At 51.6% G+C, this 23,263-nt stretch overlaps 1 pseudogene; it reads left to right on the forward strand.

Moving 5' to 3' along the window:
- Nucleotides 1-12,536: 12,536 nt before the first annotated feature.
- Nucleotides 12,537-14,087, forward strand: LOC138998289 (F-box only protein 31 pseudogene; annotated as a pseudogene).
- The last annotated feature ends 9,176 nt before the right edge of the window (nucleotides 14,088-23,263 follow it).

Genomic DNA, 23,263 nt, shown 5'->3' on the forward strand with positions numbered 1-23,263 from the left:
TTTGGAATCCAACTATAAACAGCCGCACGTCTCCCTATGCTGGGCCAGGAGATCGCTGGCGAGGACGTGTGAAGAGAGAAAAACGCATTAACGAACGTTAGGTGCTCTCTCATGTTCTCATTCACCATGTGTTAGAAGTGCTGGGGCTGATGGAGAGGTTTGAACTGAGTCTGTCTCTAAGACCGGCTGAGGTACCAGCGTTTGCACCAGAGGGTCTCCCTGTGGCGAGATGCTGGGACCCCTGAGCGTTAAGGATGCAGAGAGAGGGGTAAGGGGCCTGGTGACCCAGTGGCAGTTCACTGATTCATTGAGTTATTAAAGCACCTTGCCCTTCATCTCCTCCAGGGCAGGAAAGATGCCGTTCCACAGTCTGCCGACTCCTAGAGTGTATTAGTTTCCTTTTGCCGCTATAACAAATGAACGCCGGCTCAGTGGCTTTAAAAGAACACACACGTTTTCCGTTTCAGTTCCGGAGGTCAGACATCTGCTGTGGGTCTCCCTGCGCTGAAATCAAGGTGTCGGCAGGACCGGTTCCTTCCAGGGGCCCAGGGAAGAACGTTTCCCTGCAGGAAGGACAGCAAGCGCCCAGCCTCCAGCCCCAGGTAGGCCCAGCCTCACCGAGGCCACCAGCAGAGTTGGGTGATGGGGACAGGGCCAGCACGGAGAGAGAGAAAGGGGGGTGGGGGGTGGAGAGAGAGAGAGAGATAGAAACTTCAGCGATGAGAGAGCATCATCGATGGCCTGCCTCCTGCACACCCCCTGCTGAAGATTGAGTCCGCAACCTGGGCATGTGCCCTGACCGGGAATCGAACCAGCAACCTCTTGGTTCATGGTTCAATGCTCAGCCGCTCAACCACATCGGCCGGGCCTGGCTCTATGGACATCCAGTTTTTCTAGCTGGGGCGGGAGCAGCCCTCAGGTCTGACTGGTGCCAAGTGGTAGATATTTGGAGCGTGTGAGCCTTAGGATCCCTGCAGGAAAGGAGGCAGGGACTCAGAGCCATTGAGATTTGGACGCTGACGTCAGCCACTTCCATCCCCTGGGGCTGGTGACATGGAGCGCAGGATCCTGTGGAAAAGGCTGCTGCCTGGGAACCGTGGGCACCAAGGCACCTCCCACACAGACCCACAGGCACAGGGAGAGAGCAGGGCAGCCACGTCCGCTTTGGGCAGAGAGAGGCAGCAGGACCGAGGGAGCTGTAAAGCGACCGAGCCCAGGACACTCCAGGGCCGGGGGAGGGTGGCCGCTGGCTGGATGGAGGAACAAGGAAGCAACCCCAGAGGGGCCACGCGGGTCCTTCCCAACAAGGAGACGTCCCCAGTTATAATTGAGATGAGAGAGGGAGCTGCATTATTTATGAAGCAGCTCGGCCGGCCCGGAGCTAACAAGGAAGGAGGAGGCCTTTAGAGGGGAAAGTGGTTTCGAAAACATCCGTATTTTGCTGAAAAACACACACACAAACCATGATTTATGGTGCGCTGAGGTTTAGAACCGGAGATGACTCGAGTGCAGTTAGAGACCATGGAGATGGGGTGGCAGTGGGGGTCCTGTAGGCTCCTGGTGAGAGAGGGCACACTGTGGGGTCACTGCCTGGGTATAGAGGAGTGTGTGTGTGTGTGAGTGTGTGTGTGTGAGTGTGTGTGTGAGTGTGTGTGTGAGTGTGTGTGTGTGAGTGTGTGTGTGTGTGAGTGTGTGTATGTGAGTGTGTGTGTGAGTGTGTCTGTGTGAGTGTGTGTGTGTGTGTATGTGTGAGTGTGTGTGAGTGTGTGTGTGAGTGTGTGTCTGTGTGAGAGTGTGTGTGTGTGAGAGAGTGTGAGTGTGTGTGTGTGTGTGAGTGTGTGTGTGTGTGTATGTGAGTGTGTGTGTGTGTGAGAGTGTGTGTGAGTGTGTTGTGTGTGAGTGTGTGTATGTGTGTGTATGAGTGTGTGTGTGTGTGTGTGTGTGTGTGTGTGTGAAGGTGCAGAGCCTCTGGGACTTGGGTGTTAATTCTGTTTGCTGTGCTAATCTGTTTCATTTTTTAAATGCATTTTTGTTTATTTCAGAGAGGAAGGGAGAGGAAGAGGGGGAGAGAGAGAGAGAATCATCAATGATGAGAGAATCATTGTTGGGCTGCCTCCTGCATGCCCCACACTGGGGATAGAGCCTACAACCCGGGCATGTGCCCTGACCGGGAATCAAACTGTGGCCAGGCAGGCTAATCTATTTTAGACCAAAACTCTGAAAAAAGAGTATGTTTAGTATTCTTTCTTTTTAAAATGAAGGTATAAGGTGGTCAGGTTGATGAGGGTTGATCATTGGATATGCCCATGTAACCGCTGAAAACATCCCCAATCTCTGTCCCCACCCCCAGCCCGGTGGGATGGGGACTCCTCTGAGGCCTCGTTGCCCGTCCGTCCCCACTTGCTGTCGGACAGTAACACTTCCATGCTCCTCCTTCTTGAGTTTGAATTGAGGAAAACCTCTCCTCTCTCCACGGCCTGATCTTTCCCTTGAACACTTGGCTCCAACCCTGTGGTTCTGGGCTGGTCTGGATGTCTGAAGCTGGGCCGTCTCCATTCTACTGTCTCCTCTCTCCTTCTTCCCAGCTACCACCCCTGAAAGTGGCGGAAGCCGAGGCTAAATAAGGGCAAGTCCCCGAGAAGGATGAGAAAAGCAAGCACATGCATAGTTTCAAGGTATTCATCTTTTTGTGGTATGTGTTTATTCATTTCTAGAGGAAGGGAGAGGGATAGAGAGATAGGAACTTCGATGAGAGGAACATCATTGATCGGCTACCTCCTGTACGTCCCCCACTGGGGATCGAGCCCACAACCCAGGCATGGGCCCTGGCCCGGAATCGAACCGGTGACCTCTTGGTTAGCCTAACCAACTTGGGACTGGGAATAGCATGACAGGCAGCTTCCAAGATGGCCATTGGTGATCCCCACCCACCTCTGGTATCCATGCTCTTGTAGTTCCCTCCCACCGTGTATTGGTCGGTGTGACCAATAAAATAAGGCACAGTGCCCCTCTCTCGAGTCGCTCGCTCGGGGGGAAGCCAACCGCCATGCTGTGAGTCTACACAACAAGAAACCAAGGCCTCCTTTCAAAAGCCACTGAGTGAGCCACCTGGCAGCAAGCCCAGAATCACAGTGGCAGACGAGGGTGGCAGACAGGGCTCCTGCAGGCAGCCCCAGCAGCTCCTAAAAGAGGAAGTAGAGGCCTAGAGCAGTCAGATGACCCACAACATCACACATCTGGTCAGCCTCCAAGCCGCAGCACTCACAGTCTGATTTTATTTTTTAAATATATTTCTGTTGGTTTCAGAGAGGCAGGGAGAAGGAGAGAGAGATACAAACATCAATGATGAGAGAGAATCATGGGTCGGCTGCCTCCTGCACGATCCACGCTAGGGATCGAGCCCTGACTGGGAATCGAACCGTGACTTCCTGCTTCACAGGTCAACGCTCAACCACTGAGCCACACCGGCCAGGCAAGACTTGGCTTTGTAAAGAGTATTGTTACCGTAAAAAAAAAAAAAAAATCCACTTAGAAATTCAAATGCTTTTCCCTTCATTTTTTCGAAGAGGCTGCAGGCCAACCAAGAAAACAGTTTAAAGAAAAGAAATCTCAGGGACAGGGGTTGTGATGTCCCTTCAGGTGGACGGAAACGGATGCAAACAGCAGAAACCAACTCCGCTCAATTACGAGAAAAGGGGTCTCTTCAAAGAATACCGGGCAACTGACGGAATCACGTGGAGGCCTCAAGGGCAGGTTCAAAGCCCACCTTTGAGGAGCGGCAAGTCAAACCACACCAGATCCGGGCCTCGGGGGAACCCCCCCCCCCCCCCCCCCCCCGCCACTGCCCTGCGCCGAGCGCCACCACCTTCTGAGGGGAGGGAGGGGTGGCGCTCGGCCCCCAGCACTGCTGCGGTCACCACAGCCCTTGCCTCCCGTCACCGAGCTGGTGCACAGGCCTGGCAGAGGCGAGGCCCTGCTCGGAGCCCCAGCTGCAAGGCAGTGTGGGAAAGGAGGTCTCTGACCATCACAGCGCCGATGGAGGAGGTCGCTTTTGCTCCTCGCAGACTCATGCAATGGGCAGTTCCCCAAAGAAAGATCCCGGGGAACCCAAAGCAAGTGGCCAGGCTCCTCCTCGCACACAGGAAACACACCAGGGCTGGGCCCAGAAGGCTCTCCCTCATCTCAGAAGCTCTGCCCAAGAATGGCAGCCAGCAGGCAGGCGGGAGGCCCAGGGGACAAAGATACTTGGCCTTGGGGAGGCTGAGCAGAGGTGTGACAGGTGTCAAGAGGCTGGGAGCAGCCCTAGCCGATGTGGCTCAGTGGATAGAGCGTCAGCCCGTGACTGAAGGGTCTCACGTTCGATTCCGGTCCAGGGCAGGTACCTCGGTTGCAGGCTCGATCCCCAGCGCTGGTCTGGGTGTGTGTGTGGAAGGCAACTAGTCAGTGTGTCTCTCTCACATCAATGTTTCTCTCTCTGTGTCTCTCCCCCTCCCTTCTACTCTCTCTAAAAATCAATGGGAAAAATACCCTCAGGTGAGGATTTAGAGAGAGAGAAAGAGAGAGAGGTCAGTTGCATTTACCACACAGTTGGGGCCAGAGCAAAGGCTGGGTAAGGGCCCAGGCTGTTCAGCTGGAAATCACATCCTGCTCGGAACGTAAATGTCACGCTCCCAGGCCCCAGCACAGCGACCCGCCTCAGCGCCGTGCCCAGGACTCCGCAGTCTCTGACCAATGGCCTGCGCCTGCTTTTAGACCCAACCTGTCTGGGTCAGGAAGGCCAAGCCAACAGGAAGTGCAGGAACGCTATCACTGACCTAATCTTTTTCTTTGCCAAACCAGCCCCAGAAAATGCGTCATTTCAGAAACCCTATAGAGGACCAGCTCGGTGAATTCTTTCAAAGGTCGGTCACCTTCATCATTCAAACCGGTGGCACGACGAGGACAGAAATGCTCATCTGGGGGCGAATGCAGGTCCTATGGCTCGTGAAAATTAAGGATCACGCTTCTTCGGAGCCTCAATGCCAGAGCCGGGGGGATGTTTGCGGGTTTGTCCTTTTGTGGGCACCATAATCCTGGGTCTACTACTGGAGGCGATCACTGGAAAGCAGAGTGAGTAAGAGAGAGCACACACACAGCCCAGGAGAGATTTACAGACGAGCTGGGAAGATGTTTGATCTGTTTGCACAATAAATCAAGGCCAGAAACACAGCAATCTGAGAAAAGGCATCCGGCACGAGGCACGGAGACGGAGTGTGGCCCTTTCTTCCGAGGAGCAAGGAATCCCACTAAGCTTGTCCTTGGCACCCTCTTCCTCCCCTTTCTGAGACTTTTCCATCTTGGGGTTCCCTTGGACCCCCTCCTTCTCACCACCGTAGAACAGAGGGGCCCAAAGTTTGTCCTCAGAATAATTCACGCTCAACTGTGAGTGACTGATATCAGCCAAATCAGGAAACAGAACCAAGTCTAAAGAGCAAACTTCCAGAAACACTTGGGAGATTCTTGCTGGGAATGTGGGGTGCTGCACAAGTAAGGGGTCCCATGAAGAGACAGAATGGCCAGACTCCCTGGGTCTGGGTGGAAACGTCCAGCTCCAGTGTATGAAAACAAAAAAATCACTCCTCAAAGCTGTGGTTTCATGGCACTATCCATACATCGAAGTTAAAAGGAAGGTCAGTGTAAAGGAAAGTATTGACTCAATGATGAAACAGATGACATGACAAGACCCGAGACTGAAGTTTGCTCAAGGATGTCTGGGAGCCTGGCTCCTCAGAACCTGGTCCTCCGGCCCCACCAGTTGGAATCTGCATCTGAACAAAGCCCCCGGGATTCGCATACATGTCAGAGTTTGAGAAGTGCCGTCTAAGAAAACCTGGGGAGAGCATTCACGGTGCTGTGATTAGTAGATGGGTCACATACATCTAGCTCAGCCGATGCGGCAAAATTGGGTCAACCTTTGCCCAACAGAGAGGATTGTTTTGAATGTCCATGGCTCCTTCCTTCACTCTCCCAGGAAGATGTTGTTTGTGTTTCCACTGTGAGCAGCGCCCAGGGCCTCCCCACGGACCTCCCTTTGCCCGCAGAGAATCATGGCCTCTGCTGGACCAGAGACACAGCCCAGGGCAGTCCCCCCCCCCCCCCTCCCCGCCCCAGAGGACAGCCTGGATGGCCCAGGCCGAGGCTGAGCCTAAACTCCAGTGCCTCAGGGACCTGCGGGGACGGCTGCCAGCTGCAGGGGCCCGAAGATAAAAGCGTTAATTTAGCTTGGCCGGCGTCCAGAGAGCTGAGCAAAGCGAGGCCTCCCAGCGAAGGGTATAAAGATATAAATAAATAAATAAGACGGAAACAAGTTGGCAGATGTTTGCGCTTCCCTTTAAAGCGCGAGCTGCACGCACTCGGCCCGGCCTGCGTGCCAGGCGCGGGGCCAGACGCGTGACGTGGTCATTCCCTGCGCCTCCCTGAGGCCCCGCAGGTCAGCAGCACCGGGGCTGCCTCGCCGGAGAGGGGGGGGTCTGGCCTGGGGTCACGTGACCCCCACGGCTTTGTGCCGAGAGCCAGCTCTGGGGCAGGAAATGGAAACAGGCTGGTCGTTTTCCCAGCGGACCCTGGATGGAAGGAACGCTCGGTATCCTAATAAGGTTTCAGAACCGCAAGGAGTGTCTTCATCACGCTCAGCTCTGCCAGCACCATCTCATCCGTCCTCTCTGCACTTGGGCGCATACAGGGCGGACTGTTAGCCACGCAGCTAATGTGGAGGCACCTTGGGGGAGGGTCCGAGCAAGTTGCCAAGATGCTCGCCTTCCGGAGGGTGGTGCGTCTATATGACAAGGAGCCCGGGAGGCTGCCCCTGCCCGGGATGCCAGAGGGGGGACGGAACGGGGCCACTGTGGGAGCTGCCTCCTGCTCACCCCCTATTGGGGATCGAGCCCGAATCGCGGGCATGTGCCCTGACCGGAACCCAACCATGACCTCTTGGTTCATAGGTCAATGCTGCACCACACAGCCACGCCGGTGGTCCTGGCCATTTTAGATCAGACCCTCCATTCACCGCACAGAGAACGAGGGCCGCTCAGCCTCTGTGCAAACAGGAGTAGATTCCACGGCTGCAGAGGCGGCCAGAGAAGCTCATGTTGAAATGCTGTCTCTGAGATATTTCTAATCCGTGCCCCGTTTAGATCAATGTAAACCGCGTGTGCCCTTCTTCACTATTATTTGAAATTTCAAGTGCAACGAAACACGAAATCAAAGCAAGTCAAATGAATCACGTCATTTATGTACTCGATGCAAATGGCCTCCCCCTGCTGAGATCTGAAAATGCCCCTCGACAGGGGGGAGCCTGGCTGCTTCCAGCTGAGTCCTGATGGAGCGAGTCAGTGCCAGACCATGGTAAAGAGATGTGGACAGCACAGCACACCGATGCTGCTCACACCTGCCCAGCACATCTGCCTGCCCTGCGCTGGGCAGAAGGCTCTGTCGCTCTCCTTCTCCATGGATGGGATCGTGGCCAAAGCTGAGCCAATCATAGCGCCTCACCTGCCCCTGACCGCAGGGATTGGCCAGGGGGGTGGGTACATGACCAAATCTGGGCCAATCACAGTGCTTCATTGGCCTCTGGCTACAATGATGGGCTCAGGGAGTGGGCCCATGACAGAACCCGCACATGACTTGGCAAAGTGGAGAGGTGGCCATGAGGGGAGAGATGGGAGAACCCCCTCCCTGTTCTGGAAGCTGAAGGGCAGGGGAGCCCTGAGGCCAGGCACCCCTTTGCTGCCGCCTGGAGAAGCGATCCAGAGAAGCCCACCACACAGAGAGGCCAAGGTGAAGAGCACAGGAGAGCCCCGCCAGTGTGGTCAGTGGTGGAACGCTGACCTACGAACCAGGAGGTCACGGTTCGATTCCCGATCAGGGCACACGCCCGGCCCGGATGCAGGCTCCATCCCCAGTGTGGGGCGTGCAGGAGGCAGCCCATCAATGATTCTTTCTCTCATTGCATTTGGCACGCTCCCTTTTTTTTTTTTTTTTTTTTTGCATCTTAACAAGAATGGTTAAAAGTTCCAGTTGTCTGAGTAGCTAGAAGTTTACACTAATTTTCCATTAAAATTTTTTTCTCCTAAGATAACTGTAAATAGTAAGACAGGTTTTTTTTCTCTATGGAGGGAAGGAAGGAAGGAAACCCTCACTTTACCACCTCCCCTTTGTAAATTTTCTACTTTTTTTTTTTTTTTTTTTTTTTTTTGGTTAAAAGGCTTTTTTCAAACCTCACAGCTCAGAGTTAGTGAATATACCCTTTTTAAAGAAATTGAATTTTGTGGTGAAATGACCAAATAGCTCAGACGGAGAAAAATAAGATCTGATGAAGAAAATACTAGACTTCGAATAACATCTCTCTAAGATCCATTCACACTGCTGCCTTTTTATAAGTTAGAGGCCGAAGTGTAACCCACCCAGGTACACCCAGGACTCTATAAATATACACACACCTCAGATCCCTCTAAACGCAGTGAACGCTGGGCTTGGGGAAATACAGGAGCCATACAGTTCCCGAGAGAAGCTTGTTTTTTCAAGTTATTAAAAGAAGGTGGCGAGCATTCACGAGGATATGAAAATTCAGCATCGTCCGGAGGAAACTCTTGAATCTGGTTAGCGCGGCTAACAAACATCTCAGCTATGTGATGTCAGGATGTTCAGTTGCAAGCTCCACGCTAATGGATGGAAAGATGGAGTAAGAGCAGGAAGTTCCTGCAGGAACACAGAGCAACCTTGAAGACCAGCGTCCCGACCGTGAACTCAGCTGTCCAGAGGATACCCCGTGAGGCTCCCGTTAACAGTCAGGGGTGCCAGATGCCCGCAAGTGGGGAGCAGGGAAACGCAGGAGCAGCCCGCCTCTCTCCACCTTGTCCGAGACCCCACGTAGGAGGAAGATAAACTCACGTTGCTCTTTCTGAAAAAGTGGATGTTTAAAAGAAAAGCACACACAAAAACAACCAGCGTGACTCAGTGGCTGAGCATCGACCTATGAACCAGGAGGTCACGGTTCCATTCCCGGTCAGAGCACATGCCCTGGTTGCAGGCTCGATCCCCAGTAGGGGGTGTGCAGGAGGCAGCCGATCCATGATTCTCTCTCATCATTGATGTGTCTATCCCTCCCTCCCTCCCTCCCTCTCCCTTCTCTTCTGAAATCAATAAAAACATATTTTAAAAACAACCAACATAACAACACATCAGAGATATAACATATCAGAAAAAAGTAACTGCCTCAGGGTGGGGAGGGGGAAGGGCTGGGAGGAGAGGAGGAATGAGGGGGGAGAATGGGAGACGTCTGTAATACTATCAGCTATAAAATAATATTTATAAAAAGAAAAAGATAAAAGTTGTCATTAAAAACTTGGTTCCCCGCTTTTCCATGCAGTTAGCTTGCAGGGTGAGGTTGCTATTTTTATCAGCTGTCTTCAACCCAGCTGTTGCTTCATGTTAACATGGCGAATGGTGTGAAAATCCCAGCAGAGGCGCGTGAATCCCAGAGGGATCTGTCTCCTGCCGTTTCTAGAACAGAGAAAATGTCACGCGCTGCAGTGGGGGTGGGTCAGGGACGTTGCACCAGTGAAGGCAATGTGACGATTTCGGACATTTATTTTTTTAAAAAATATATTGTTATTGATTTCAGAGAGGGAGGGAGAAGGAGGGAGAGAAACATCAATGATGAGAGAGAATCATGGATTGGCTGCCTCCTGCACGCCCCTACCGGGGATTCTGGGCATGTGCCCTGACCTGGAATCAAACCGTGACCTCCTGGTTCATAGGTGGCTGCTCAACCACTGAGCCACGCCAGCCAGGCTATTTCTGATGTTCAAATGATAATGGAGCTGAGGACCAAACTTCCTCTCCATCAGCCCCATCCAAAGAGCCTGCCCTGGGAGAAACCAGAAGCAGGAGTCCTCGCGTTTCAGGGGCACCTGGGTGCTGGCCGCTGTGGCGTCCTGAGGTTGGGACAGCGGCATAGCCTGCAGCCCGGAGGTGGCCTGCGAGAACCCACTTCCTTTTTCTGACTTCGAATGTGACTTGTAATTTCAAACCCACTCTTTGGATTTCCTCTGTGTAAATAACAGCATTTTGGCGAGACTGGGCAATGGGGGCGGGGCGGGGGGGGGGGTGCCACATAAAACTAGACCATTTAAAAATACAACTCTAATTGCAGGTTGGTTTGCCCAGGGTTTGGCAAATTAGGTGGGCAAATTGGAGGGGCAGTCGGAACTTGCCCCAGGCACAGAAACACTACTCCGTTACCCACCTGACGGCGCAGTCCGTGAACTCTTTCAGAGCTTCCTTCTAGAAGGGCAACTGTTTCCTCCGTGGGGAGGTTCTGTGCCTGAATTCAAGGGCTGTAATTTCTCTGAGTCTTTCTTTCTCCAGCTTTAACATGAGGACAAACGATTTCCCTTTTACTACAAAATTCTCAGATTCTATTTTTTTTTTTTTTTTGGAAAATATGTTTTTATTGGTTTCAGAGAGGAAGGGAGAGGGAAAGAGATATAACATCAATGATGAGAGAGAATCATTCACCGGCTGCCTCCCGCACGCCCCACACTGGGAATCGAGCCCCCAACCCGGGCCTGTGCCCTGACCGGGAATCGAACCGGTGACCTCTTGGTTCCTGGTCGACGTTCAATACTTGAGCTCATTGACTATCTTGTTCACAACTGTATATACAAAGCCCAGCCTGGTTTCTAGCATGTAGGAGGGTCTGTGTTGCCTGTTGGAAGGGGGGGGGGGGGGGGGATAATAAATAAATCATCAAGGATATTTATTGAGAATTTAGTGGAGTGCCTGGCACGTAGTAGATGGCATTCACAAGGGGAGGCTTTGGAAATACGATGGTGGGGGCATCACTCTAATGGGAAGACATTACTGGCATTTAGAGGGCAAGGCCAAGGGCAAGGGCACTAGACAAGGCCTGGGGGGGCAACCCTGCCAGGCAATGAGTTGCTCCACCACCCACACAGCTTCAAAAGATCCTGCCAGGCATTGTTAGGAGGAATCTGCGATGATCTGCATTCATGACACTGTGTTTTACATCTAATCAGAAAGAACTATTTGCACATTTCAGTGGGCACTGAATTTTCCAGGAATGCAATTAGCACACACACTTAGAAAACACTCCTTTGCATTTTGTTTGCAACAACTCCATGGAGAATTGTTTCCCCTTTGCAACAACTCCATTAGCAACGCTGCTCGGGGTATTTGAACCCTCAATAGAACAACACACTCGGATCAGGCCATGTATGAGAGTGTGATGGTATATGTTGATGCAAAAAACCACCCCCCCCCCCCCGGCACTCATGTTCTCATCCCCCTGTTGTCCATGTCCATTGGTTTGGCTTATATGCATGCATACAAGTCCTTTGATTGATCTCTTCCCCTTACCCCCACCTGTTGGGGTCCAACCCCAGCAGGTCCAGGGGTTCCCAAAGGTGTGGACGGAGTCAGCGAAGAATGACTCGGAGAAAGCGTTCAGTTGATCAGCAGTCTAGCCAGGTTCTCTAGCCAGGATCTCCAGCCCAAGTTCTGTCCAGAATCTCTTGCTATTGTCTTGTTACATCTGTATTTATACCAGTTGATTTTAATCCTATCAATTTCAATTCCAAAGGTTAGGGCGTTTCTTATCTCCATTCCAGGGAGTAAAGATTATGTAGTTTAAGGGTGATTGTTCGTAGTTAAAGTGATTAACTACCTGCCTGGCATTTAGTTAAGGGGTTTTATTCCCTCCCTAACTTCAGGGGAAAATCCCTACCTGGGGAAACAACCTTTCTCGGAGAGGTGACCCTGGTTAAAACACATAGCGCCAAGAAGGTGAGCAAACATATTAAGAACAGGATGCCATAGACGCCAGGTCCCTTGAAACATATGCTGTGCAGATGTTTCTTCCCTGCAGCGACTGTGGCAAGCAGCAAGGATGGACCGGCTTCCGGCACCCACCCTCCCCTACTTTCCCTCTGGGGATTGATAGTCTGATCGCTGTTTCTCTGTCTTTGGATCTGTCCCTGTTGGTCAGTCTATGTTGTTCTCTATAATCCACAAATGAGTGAGATCAGGTGGTATTTATCTTTCTCTGACTGGCTAATTTCACTTAGCATAATGCTCTCCAGGTCCATCCATGCTGTTGCAAATGGCAAGAGCTCCTTCTTTTTTACCGCAGCGTAGTATTCCATTGTGTAGATGTACCACAGTTGTATTTTTCTTTTTTACTGCATTTCTGTGAAATGTCCGCCCCCCCCCCCCCCAGAGGCATATCCCTGGAGGCATCTCCCTACAGAAAGCAGATTAGCGACTGCCTGGGGCTAGGGCGGGAGCACAGGGAGGGAGCACTGGGAAAGGGAGGCGACTGTTAATCGGTGTGGGTTTAAAGTCCTACAATTGGCTCCTCTCTGAGGGGGCGTTGCCAGGCCCTGGGGGGCGTGGCTGGATCTAGGGCGGGACGAGCCAGGTTAAAACCCTGCGGAGGCGCAGCGGCCCACACTGTGGTGGCTGTTAAGCGTGGAGGCATGGAGGAGCGCGCTTGCCTCTGCGGCGTGGGCTCTTCGCGGGGATGTCGGTGTCGTCAGAAGCGCCAGCGCCCAGCTGAGATGGCAGCAGCCAATGCCAAGCGGTGTCGTCAGGAGCGCCAGGGCCCAGCTGAGACGGCAGCGGCCCACAGCAAGCCGGCCCGGACCCTGACCCCGGCCCCGGCAGAAAAGCACGTCAAGGCGGCCACAGCAGCGCCGTGCTGTGCGGGGAGTGGAGGAATCGCGAGCCCCATGCCGGCCCCGCGCTGCTCGCTGCAGGACCTGCCGGTGGAGCTGCTGGTGGAGATCTTCGCCTCGCTCCCCGGCACCGATCTGCCCAGCCTGGCCCTGGTCTGCACCAAATTCCACCGCATCCTGCACATGGACAGCATCTGGAGACGGCGCTGCCGGGAGGAGTATGGCTTTCGTGAAACCTTGCAGAACCTGGAGACGATCGGTATGTCTTATCGAGAAGTCTATGCGAAGCTGTTCCACCCATACAGACACATTTTGGGTTTGTGGCAGCTAGAGCACGGCTATAGAACACTAGTGCATGTCGTGGTGGACGGCTTAGGCATTACTGGTTGGACGTGCAGGCCTTCCCCTAACCCCCAGGAGGATGGCCCAATGCATTTCGCGCCCTCGTTCAGAATTCGCCTGACGAAGAGGAAATCAGCCAGGGTGGAGTGCATGGAAGGCCGCCACAGCAGGCCCCACATCCGCCACCTGCAGATTCAGAAGGACAGGTTCAGCATCAAGACAGACCACCGGAAGGATTTACCAAGGTGGCCTTGGGACGAATGGGGGCGGGTGCTGGCGCAGGAGGACAGACAGCCATGTGACTGCCTGACCTACCGCCGCCTCTACTTCCCACCGAGCCACCCGGACGACCTCATCAGGCCAGGCCTCTTCCAAGGCAACTACGATGCCTGCGGCCTAACGACTGTTATGCTCAGCTTCCACGGGAAGCATGCCAGGGTCACGAAGGTCACGGGAGACTCCATCTGGACGTTAGAGATCCACCTCAGGCGCCGCATCCAGCTGCCAGATGGCGGGTTCTTCCGCAACTTCTACGAGTTCTCCCGCGTGGTCCAGGAGATTGACCAGCAGGTGATCCGGGAGCAGCAGCAGCAGCAGCAAGAAGACAAGGAAAGCGAGGGCCATGGCGGGCAGAGCCCTGCCCAGCCCAGCGTCAGGGAGTCCGGGGCTGCAGCTGCGGAGGAGCAGCCTGTTCCGTTTGTCCTGCCTGCGGGCGTGCGCTCAAGCGACCAGAGCTACCCCCGGACCTGCAGGATGTGCTTCTATGGCGTGGACCCTGTTACTGTTACCTCACCTGGCTTCACCTCCCCCAGGCGCTTCCCTGGAGTCTTCATCCTGTTCGATGAGAACCACTTCGGGTTCATCTGTCTGGCGATGAAATACTTCATCCTGTACAGCAGAGTCCAGAACACCTTCCAGAATGTGGAGGCGCCGTCCCCGCAGGCCTTCCTGGACATGCTCAAGAACATTCAGCCCTGACCCCCTGGGAGGAGCAGCTGGCATGCACTTTGAAGATTTGGCCTTCTGACCGGGTTACCCACCTTTGTTTGTTTTTGTGATCCTCACCCGAGGATATTTTCCCATTGATGTTTAGAGAGAGTGGGGGAGACAGGGAAAGACAAAAATATAAAGAGGACCACACCAAGACACATCATAATTAAAATGCCAAGAGCAAAAGACAAAGAGAATCTTAAAAGCAGCAAGAGAAAGACAGTCAGTTACCTACAAGGGAGTACCCATACGACTGTCAGCTGATTTCTCAACAGAAACTATGCAGGCCAGAAGGGAGTGGCAAGAAATATTCAAAGTGATGAATGCCAAGAACCTACAACCAAGATTACTTTATCCAGCAAAGCTATCATTCAGAATTGAAGGTCAGATAAAGAGCTTCACAGATAAGGAAAAGCTAAAGGAGTTCATCACCACCAAACCAGTATTATATGAAATGCTGAAAGGTATCCTTTAAGAAGAGGAAGAAGAAAAAGGTAAAGATAAAAATTATGAACAGCAAATACATATCTATCAACAAGTGAATCTAAAAATCAAGTGAATAAAAAATCTGATGAACAGAGTAAACTGGTGAATATAATAGAACCAGGGGCATGGAAAGGGAGTGGACTGACAATTCTTGGGGGGAAAGGGGTGTGGGGGTGCAGGAAGAGACTGGACAAAAATCGTGCACCTATGAATGAGGACAGTGGGAGGGGTAAGGGTAGAGGGTGGGGTGGGAACTGGGTAGAGGGGAGCTATGGGGGTGGGGGGAGAGGAACAACTGTAATAATCTGAACAATAAAGATTTAATTTAAAAAAAGAAATAAGATATTTCTTATTTTCATTCTGAGGTCTCACTATCTTATTCATATGACCAAATGATCCTTTACACACACCAGAGAAACTTTTTTTCATTTGTTTATTTTAAAATATTTATTTATTAAATCGCGGTGACATTGGTCCACATGAACGTATAGGTTTCAGGTGTGGGTTTCTGTGTTACAAGACCTGTATATGGCATCGTGTGCCCACCACCCGAGGTCAGATCTTCTGTCACCTTACAGTAGGACCCTTTCTTGCCCCACCCTCTCAGAGATACTTAATCCTTTGCCCTGAAAGTCCTGGTGCCTGAGAGAAAAGTGTGCATTGCAGGACTCTGAGTTGTAGCTAACTAGAGAGAACAGAGAATCAGGGAATTTTAGATCCAGAAATAATCTTAGGAAAAAAAATGTTTTTCATTCTCTTTTACTTTCAGACAGCCAGATTTTTGCTGTACCATGCCATCTGGCTAAGAACTCGTTGTAATAACTTTTTAAAAATGATAAAAGTGGCGTATATATTTATTTTTTAAAAATTGGAAATGATGATAAAGAACAAAGAACCAGAAAGGACTCACAATCCTCTACCTGTTTTCTTCCCTTATGGGATTCACAGCCATTTAGTTAACCATAGATCTATATTTTTTGCATTACCAGATTGCTTCTTTTTCTTTTCTTTCTTTCTCTCTCTTTTTCTTTCTCTTTTCCTCTTCCTCCTCCTCCTCTTTCCTCTTTGCTACTTAAATAATGCTGCCAGAAACATCTTTGCTCCCAAATTCTGTTCCATATAATATTACCCCTTAACCCCCTTAGTCTACTTTTCTAGAAATAGCCTTTGGACTCAGAGGATTTGGCTGTTTCTGAGGCTCTCGATCCATCCTGCCATGATTGTCCATGGCTGCCTGAGTCACGAGATAAAATATTGATGAGGAACCTTATGAAAGATGAATCAGGCAGAAAATACCGAAGTGTATCGATCCGTCTCCACATTGCTCACACTGTGACAGCCAAACACTACGAGTGCCCCTTCACTGGATGCAGTAGAAGCGACACAGCCCCGGCTACGAGAGATTCTTGCCAAAATGGAAAAACACACACAACGAAACAAAGCCAAACCAACGCAAACCTATCGCGCTTCCAGCTCTCATCGCAGTTCACAGGACACACAAGGAGGAGAGGAAGAGGTTCCACCATGCCACGAGCAAGTCATCAAATACGGGGCCTGGGAGAGTCCCCTCCACAACTAATTCAGTTCTTTCAACACGTGGCATAACACAACAGATTATGGGTTCAAAGAAATGTAGGGGTGCCCGGCCAGTGTGGCTCAGTGGTTGAGTGTCAACCCATGAACCAAGAGGTCACGGTTCGATTCCCGGTCAGGGCACATGACCGGGTTGCCGGCTCGGTCCCCAGTAGGGGGCGTGCGGGAGGCAGCCGATCCATGATTCTCTCTCCTCATGGATGTTTCTCTCTCTCTCTCAAATCAATTACAAAAATATTTTAAAGAGAAAAAAGCAATGTAGAGGCATAACTAGGTTGGACCTACGGACCCTTCCTGAGAAGCTAGAAGAGAGGCCGGAACAGATTTAACCAAAACCGCTCCGGGCTGTTCACTTGCCCACAGCGGGAGCTCGATGCTGAGGGAGCTACCAGCCAACCCCACGGGCGTGGCTTGTGCCTCCTCCGTCAGCAGGTGCTAGTCTGCATCCTCTTAATTTAATACTCCATCCTGGCCCCCCCCCCGCCCAAACACACTGATCTTAAGTGTAAGAATCCAGTCTTCACAATTCAATATATTAGCTGTCGAGTTTCCGTAAGTGCTCTTTCTCAGGTTAAAACATTTTCCTTCTAGTTTCCTGGGAGTTTGCATCACAAATGGATGTGGAATATTTTATCAAATGCCTTTCCTATTGAAAAGATTATATGAGTATTGTGGTTTTCTCTCTCTCTCTCTCTCTCTCTCTCAATCTGTACACATGGAGAATTCCATTGGTTGATGTTCAAATGTTAAATGAAAGTTGTATTCCTGGGATAAACACCACTTGGCTATGATGTGTTACTTGTTTTATTTTTTATCCTCACCTGAGGAGTGGGGATATTTTTTCATTGATTTTTAGAGAGAGTGGAAGGGAGAGAGGAGGCAGAGAGAGAGAGAGAGGAGAGAGGAAGCATTGATGTGAAAGAAACACATCAATTGGTTGCCTCCCACACGTACCCAACAGGGCCTGGGGATCGGACCTGCCACCCAGGTACGTGCCCTTGACCGGGAATCGAACCTGTAACCCTCTGGTTCGCAGGCCGGTGCTCTAACCACTGCGCGACGCCAGCCAGTGCCCCATCCTGAGCCTCAAGTCCCATCCCTCACAACGGACCAATTTATTTTCGCCTCCGGTCCCTTGGCCAGGCCACCCGCCCTTGGATTTGCGAACACACGGCTCTGTTCCTAGCCAGTGCGTCCCGACCAGCAAGTCACTGTAGTTTTTGGTCGCGTTCCCATCCTCCCTCCCCGTGTCATTAGTCACATCCTCCTTCTCCTTTCTGCCTTGAATAGGCCGTCATTATGAGGAGGCCAGGCTGGTGTCAGGATTGCCTGAGAACCGCAGCGTCGGGCCGTCACCGCGCTGGAGCCGGGGCTGGCTGGCACCGTCCCGTGAGTCATCACGGAAACGCTGTCCCCGGATGCTGCCGAGAGGCCCTGGGCGGCTGGTGAGTCCATCTGTCAGATGTGTCATGCGAGATCCTGACCCCCTGACATCCTCCCCGCGTTCCAGAACGTGTGGGATGCGGGGCCTTCCGTCTGGTCTCCTGGTGACAATAAAATTTGGGTTGCTTCATTCTATTTTGGGTTCCCTTGCCGTTTCCAGTGTGTTAGAAGAAAAACACACAAAATGCTTTTTTTCAGATTACAAAAAGAATACGTATTCATTGTACAGAAATTGAAAAAGACAGGGAAATGCAAGGAAGAAAATTCCACCACCAGAGATATATAGAGTTAGATATATATATCTCTGGTGGTGGAAATATATATATATATGTATATATATATATTTATATAATTGATTTCAGAGAGGGAGGGAGCGAGAGAGATAGAAACATCAATGATGAGAATCATTGATCAGCTGCCTCCCGCATGCCTCCCACTGGGGATCAAACCCACAACCCGGGCATGTGCCCTAACCAGGAATCGAACCTGGATGTTCTGGTTCATAGGCTGACGCTCAACCACTGAGCCACACCGGCCGGGCTGGCATTTTTTTTAACGAATTGCATTTGCCTTAAGATATTTTCTGGATGATAGTGTGTATAATACTTTTCCAAGTTGTTTTTTAAAAACTCTAACAGTGTAGCTCACACAGTCCTCATTTTTGAAAGCATCAGATTATATCATGTTTGCCCTGGAGGAGAACTTACATAAGATACCCTAGTTAAACACATTCTGTCTAAAAATGAGAAAAACCAATCCCAAGAGGGTCTTTGGCCCCAGGCTCCCAGCTCCGAGCCCCGGAGTCAGGGATGGAGCCCTGGGTTTTTGTCACAGCTTCCTGCTGCTTGGTGACCCGCCATGTCCGTGCTGGCCTTGTCCGTGCTCCCCTCCCACAGGATCTGGAAGGACTCTGGCCTCGCAGGCAACGGACCTGGAGGAAATGCCCATGAGTTCCCAGGCTACCAAATAGGAAATCTGCCCCGGCCTTCCATCTTGAGCCAGGCGGCCCTGTGGAGGAGATGGAATTTGCAGTTCAAGGTCACTCTGTTGGGAAAGCAGCCATTGTCACTCATTCCCAGTAGGACACATCGGCCAAAGCTCTGATGGAGGCCATTTGGCAGTAGCTGGCCCAGTTAGTTTCAGAGTTAGACACCTTTTGTTGTTGTTAATCCTCACCTGAGGATATTTTCCCATTGATTTTTAGAGAGAGTGGAAGGGAGGGGGAGAGAGACGGAGAGAGAGAAGCATCGATGTGAGAGAGACACAGGGATTGGTTGCCCCTCGCACTCGCGCGTGTCATTTCATATCTGTGCTAGTACCTCTGTAAGCTAGAATCCCAGACCTGAGATTGCTGCCCTGGCCAGTTTGTCTCAGTGAATAGAGCATCAGCCCTCGGGCTGAAGGGTCCTGGGTTCGATTCCGGTCAAGGGCAGGTATCTCGGCTGGGGGCTCCATCCCCAGCAGGGGGCAGCCGATGGATGATTCTCTCTCATCACTGACGTTTCTAACTCTCTCTTCCTCTCCCTTCTTCTCTGAAATCAATAAAAAGATATTTTAAAAAAAATAATCAGCCGAAACCGGTTTGGCTCAGTGGATAGAGCGTCGGCCTGCGGACTGAAAGGTCCCAGGTTCGATTCCGGTCAAGGGCATGTACCTGGGTTGCGGGCACATCCCCAGTGGGAGATGTGCAGGAGGCAGCTGGTCGATGTTTCTCTCTCATCGATGTTTCTAACTCTCTATCTCTCTCCCTTCCTCTCTGTAAAAAATCAATAAAATATATTTAAAAAAAAATAATCAAAGAAAATAAACACGCCTCTCGAGACAAAAAAAAATGTCCATTGATGGGAGATGTGGCGGGGTCAAGGGGCGCTGTTCCCATGCGGGATAGAAACGGCCTGTCTGTGGCTAGAATTCCTGGGACCGCAGCCCGGCTGCAGGCTGGTCTCCACAACTGAAGCACCAGCATCACCCACCGCAGCGACCAACCCACAGCACATGCTTCCCAGAATGCCCAGCGGCTGATGAGCAAGGCATCGCTTCTGGGCTCCAGCCGTCACAGGTGGCACCTGCTGGTGGTGAGTGGCCTGCTCTCCCCAGGCCTGGGACAGCTGTGACCTGCAGGGGGGCCCCTGTGGTTCCCCAAACCGCATCCCTCCCCTCCAGAGAGCTGCCCCCGGGCCCTTTTTGTGACACGGTCTGGAATGTGTGGCTGCGATGCGGACAGGTGCTCCGGCACCTGTTGGGGTGTGGACAGGGCTGTCACGTGTCACCTGACATGAGACCTGAGGAGCTGTACTGGTCTTAAGGCTTTCTCTAGAATGTGGATTTTTTTTGCCTCCCTAGAAGGGCTCCTCCCTGGATGCAACCCTGCCTCCCCAGCCCCTATAGACACTCCCCTGGAGCTCGATGTCAATCCATCACCCTCTTTGGCAGGTAACTTAACATATGTCTTACGTCTACATCTGAACTCGCCTTTTTGTTAATCCTCACCCGAGGGTATGTTTTCCATTGCTTGTCAGAGAGAGTGGAAGGGAGGGAGGGAGGGGGAGAGAGAGGGAAACATCGATGTGAGAGAGACACTTTGATTGGTTGCCTCCTACACATACCCCACTGGGCCAAGGATGGAACCTGCAGCCCAGGGTCGTGCCCTTGACCAGGAATCATACCCGAGACCCTTCAGTGCACAGGCCGACACCCTATCCACTGAGCCACACCGGCCAGGGCCACATCTGAACTATCTTTACTTCCTTCATTGAATCGATGGCAATGTTTTTTGCTTATAGTAGGCCCTCAAAAATACTAACAGAAAAAAGGATGGCAACCATATTCACATTTATTCAATGGCATCGCTCATATCTGAAGGCTCGTCTATGTGCCACTTTACTGGAAATTGATTTGGCTATCATTTTACAGAAAAGCTTTAAGTTGTCTGTGGAATTCGACAATCCCTTGCCTCTTCTACATTCCGATGTTTTTGCAGTTTTCTTTTGTAATGTTTTTATAGTGTGTGCATTTTGAGAAAGAAAAAGGAATACTCAGAAAAGCATTTTAAATGGTCCACATGCTTACTATACTGGTAACTGCTTTTAAAAAATGAAAAAAAAAACCACCAAAAAACATGTACATGGCCAGAATGTTTAAACCAATGGTTCTCAACCTTCCTCATGCCACAACCCTTTCATACAGTTCCTCATGTTGTGGGGACCCCCAACCATAAAATTATTTTCGTTGCTACTTCATCACTGTCATTTTGCTACTGTTATGAATCGTCATGTAAATATCTGATATGCAGGGTGTATTTTCATTGTTACAAATTGAACGTAATTAAAGCATAGTGATTAATCACAAAAACAATATGTAATTATATATTCAATATGTGTTTTCCGATGGCCTTAGGCGACCCCTGTGAAAGGGTCGTTCGACCCCCAAAGGGGTCGCGACCCACAGGTTGAGAACCGCTGGTTTAAACCACGTGTGGGGCTAGGAAAAGCCAGCAAGAGCTGCCTGTGACATTTCCCACCCCACTCCCTTTCATCCAAGAGCCTGCTGTTAAAGAGTTTCTTATCATGGCCCTGGCCGGTGTGGCTCAGTAGGTTGCAACATTGTCCAGTGCACTGAAGGGTTTCAGGTTCGATTCCTGGTCAGAGCACATCCCCAGGTTGTGGGCTTGACCCCCAGTAGGGGGCGTGCAGGAGGCAGCCGATCGATGATTTCCTGTCATCATTGATATCTCTGTCTCTCTCTCCCTCTCCCTTCCTCTCTGAAATCAATAAAAATATATTTAAAAAATAGCCCTAGCTGGTGTGGCTCAGTGGACAGAGCACCAACCTGTGAACTGAAGGGTCCCGGTTCGATTCCGGTCAAGGGCACATGCCTGGGTTTCGGGCTCGATCCCCGTTGGGGGGCATGCAGGAGGCAGCCAATCAATGATTCTCTCTCATCATTGATGTTTCTATCTCTCTCTCCCTCTCCCTTCCTCTCTGAAATGAATAAAAATATATTAAAAATATATATATATTTTAAAAAATCAAAGAACAAAAGGTGAAACATTGGGGTCTTTCTGTAACCTCAGCTCTGCCCCTGTATTCGGTTGGGGACCACGTATTCTAAAGAGCAGTTGCTCCCCAACGCACCCCATTACAGATCCAAAGACCAGGACGTGGGGGGGGGTTCTGGGGAAGATTTTTTTTTTATTTTTCATTTTTATTTTTGGCACGCCGAGCCCACCTCCTCCCAGCTGCTGCAGACCGCAAAGGCTGCTCAGGGGGAGGCCCGGGCCCCTTGAAGCCTCGCGCTTCATTCCCGCAACGTGCCGGGGCACGCCTGCCTCCCGCAAGGGCTGTTTGCATTCCTGCAGATCCTGTGCGCGATAAATACCTGATCGCTTTCTGGGGCCCTTCACCACCCTGGGCCGAGGGGCGCTGTCCGCCTTCATCTGCGCGCTGCCTCGCAGATAGAAATGATCAAATGAAGTCAAGACAAGGATCAAGCCTCATAAAAATCTTGCCCGCAGCAAGTACCAGCAAAAAAGCGAGCTGTGCCAAGGCGGCGCGGGCCAAGCCGAGCCAGGGGTTGTGCAACCGCCCAGCAGGGGTGGAAATCTCTGACAAACACAGGGGCCGCGTTGGAAATGGGAGCATCGAAATGAGGCCTCATTAAAAAAAAAAAAAAGTCATTGGGATCGTTGGCTCATGTGAACCTGGAAAACCGCGCTTTCTGACCTCCCATGTGTGTGTGTGTTTTTTTTTCTTCCTGTGTCAAGCCCGGGATAAAATAGATTTTCCATTCTCGGGTTTTCTGGGTTGGTCACTTTGGCTCGAACCTGAACCGAGCTTTCAAGCGGTTGCATCAGACCAGAATGTTCCACGCGTTGCCTCTGCCCCGTGGCAGAGAAAGGTCCATTCTTGGGCTCAGGGGACCTTCACCGGAGGCCTACTATGTGTCAGGTCCTCCTCAGCCAGGCTCTGGCGAAGGCAGGAGGTGAGTAAGACGCAGCCACGCCTGCAGGCCGGGCCTGGGATGAAAGGAGATGGTCTGGGAAGGAAGGCTGGGCGCCAGGGGTGTGGGGAGGCCCCCCGGGACCCACCAGCGGAAGCTCTTAAGGTGAGGGCTCCAATTAACCAGCACAGTGGCTCTGGCTAATGAGAGAAGCCATTGAAGTCTGGGTTCTAATTTCTTCCTGATCACCCTGCTGCTGGCGCAGAAGGGACCCCACCCTGAGAAATACGAGGTGATTGACACCTGCCACCTGCCAGTGGACAGAGGAGCCGGGTAGCAGACTATTGGTCACATGTGCTTACAGCCTGGGGGGAGGGCCGCGTGGAAGCGGGGTGCACTCAGGAGCGGAGTGAGCCAGCAAGGACTCTGGGGTGCAGGCTGTGTTGTAACAGGAGGGTGAGAGGACCCCTGGTTCCTGCAGGAGGATGAGCTGTGCTTGTTTGAATGACGGTGTGGGCTGGCAGGGACATGGCACCTGCTAGGGTTAGGGTCCGGTGGGCGTGGCTGGTCTGACTGACAGGGGAGCGAGCTGGGGAGGGGCATGCATGTCTGCTGAGAATGGGAGGTCATGGTTAAGACTCTGGGACCCTGGGAGGATAGCGCAAGGAGCCTGGCCGGTGTGGCTCAGTGGGTTGAGCATCGTCCCAGTGGGAGGTGACGGTGGTTCAAGCCTGCAA

Source organism: Myotis yumanensis, unplaced genomic scaffold, assembly GCF_028538775.1.
Source record: "Myotis yumanensis isolate MYYU_CA2020_CCGP unplaced genomic scaffold, mMyoYum1.0.hap1 SCAF_20, whole genome shotgun sequence".
In the NCBI taxonomy this organism is placed as follows: domain Eukaryota; kingdom Metazoa; phylum Chordata; class Mammalia; order Chiroptera; family Vespertilionidae; genus Myotis; species Myotis yumanensis.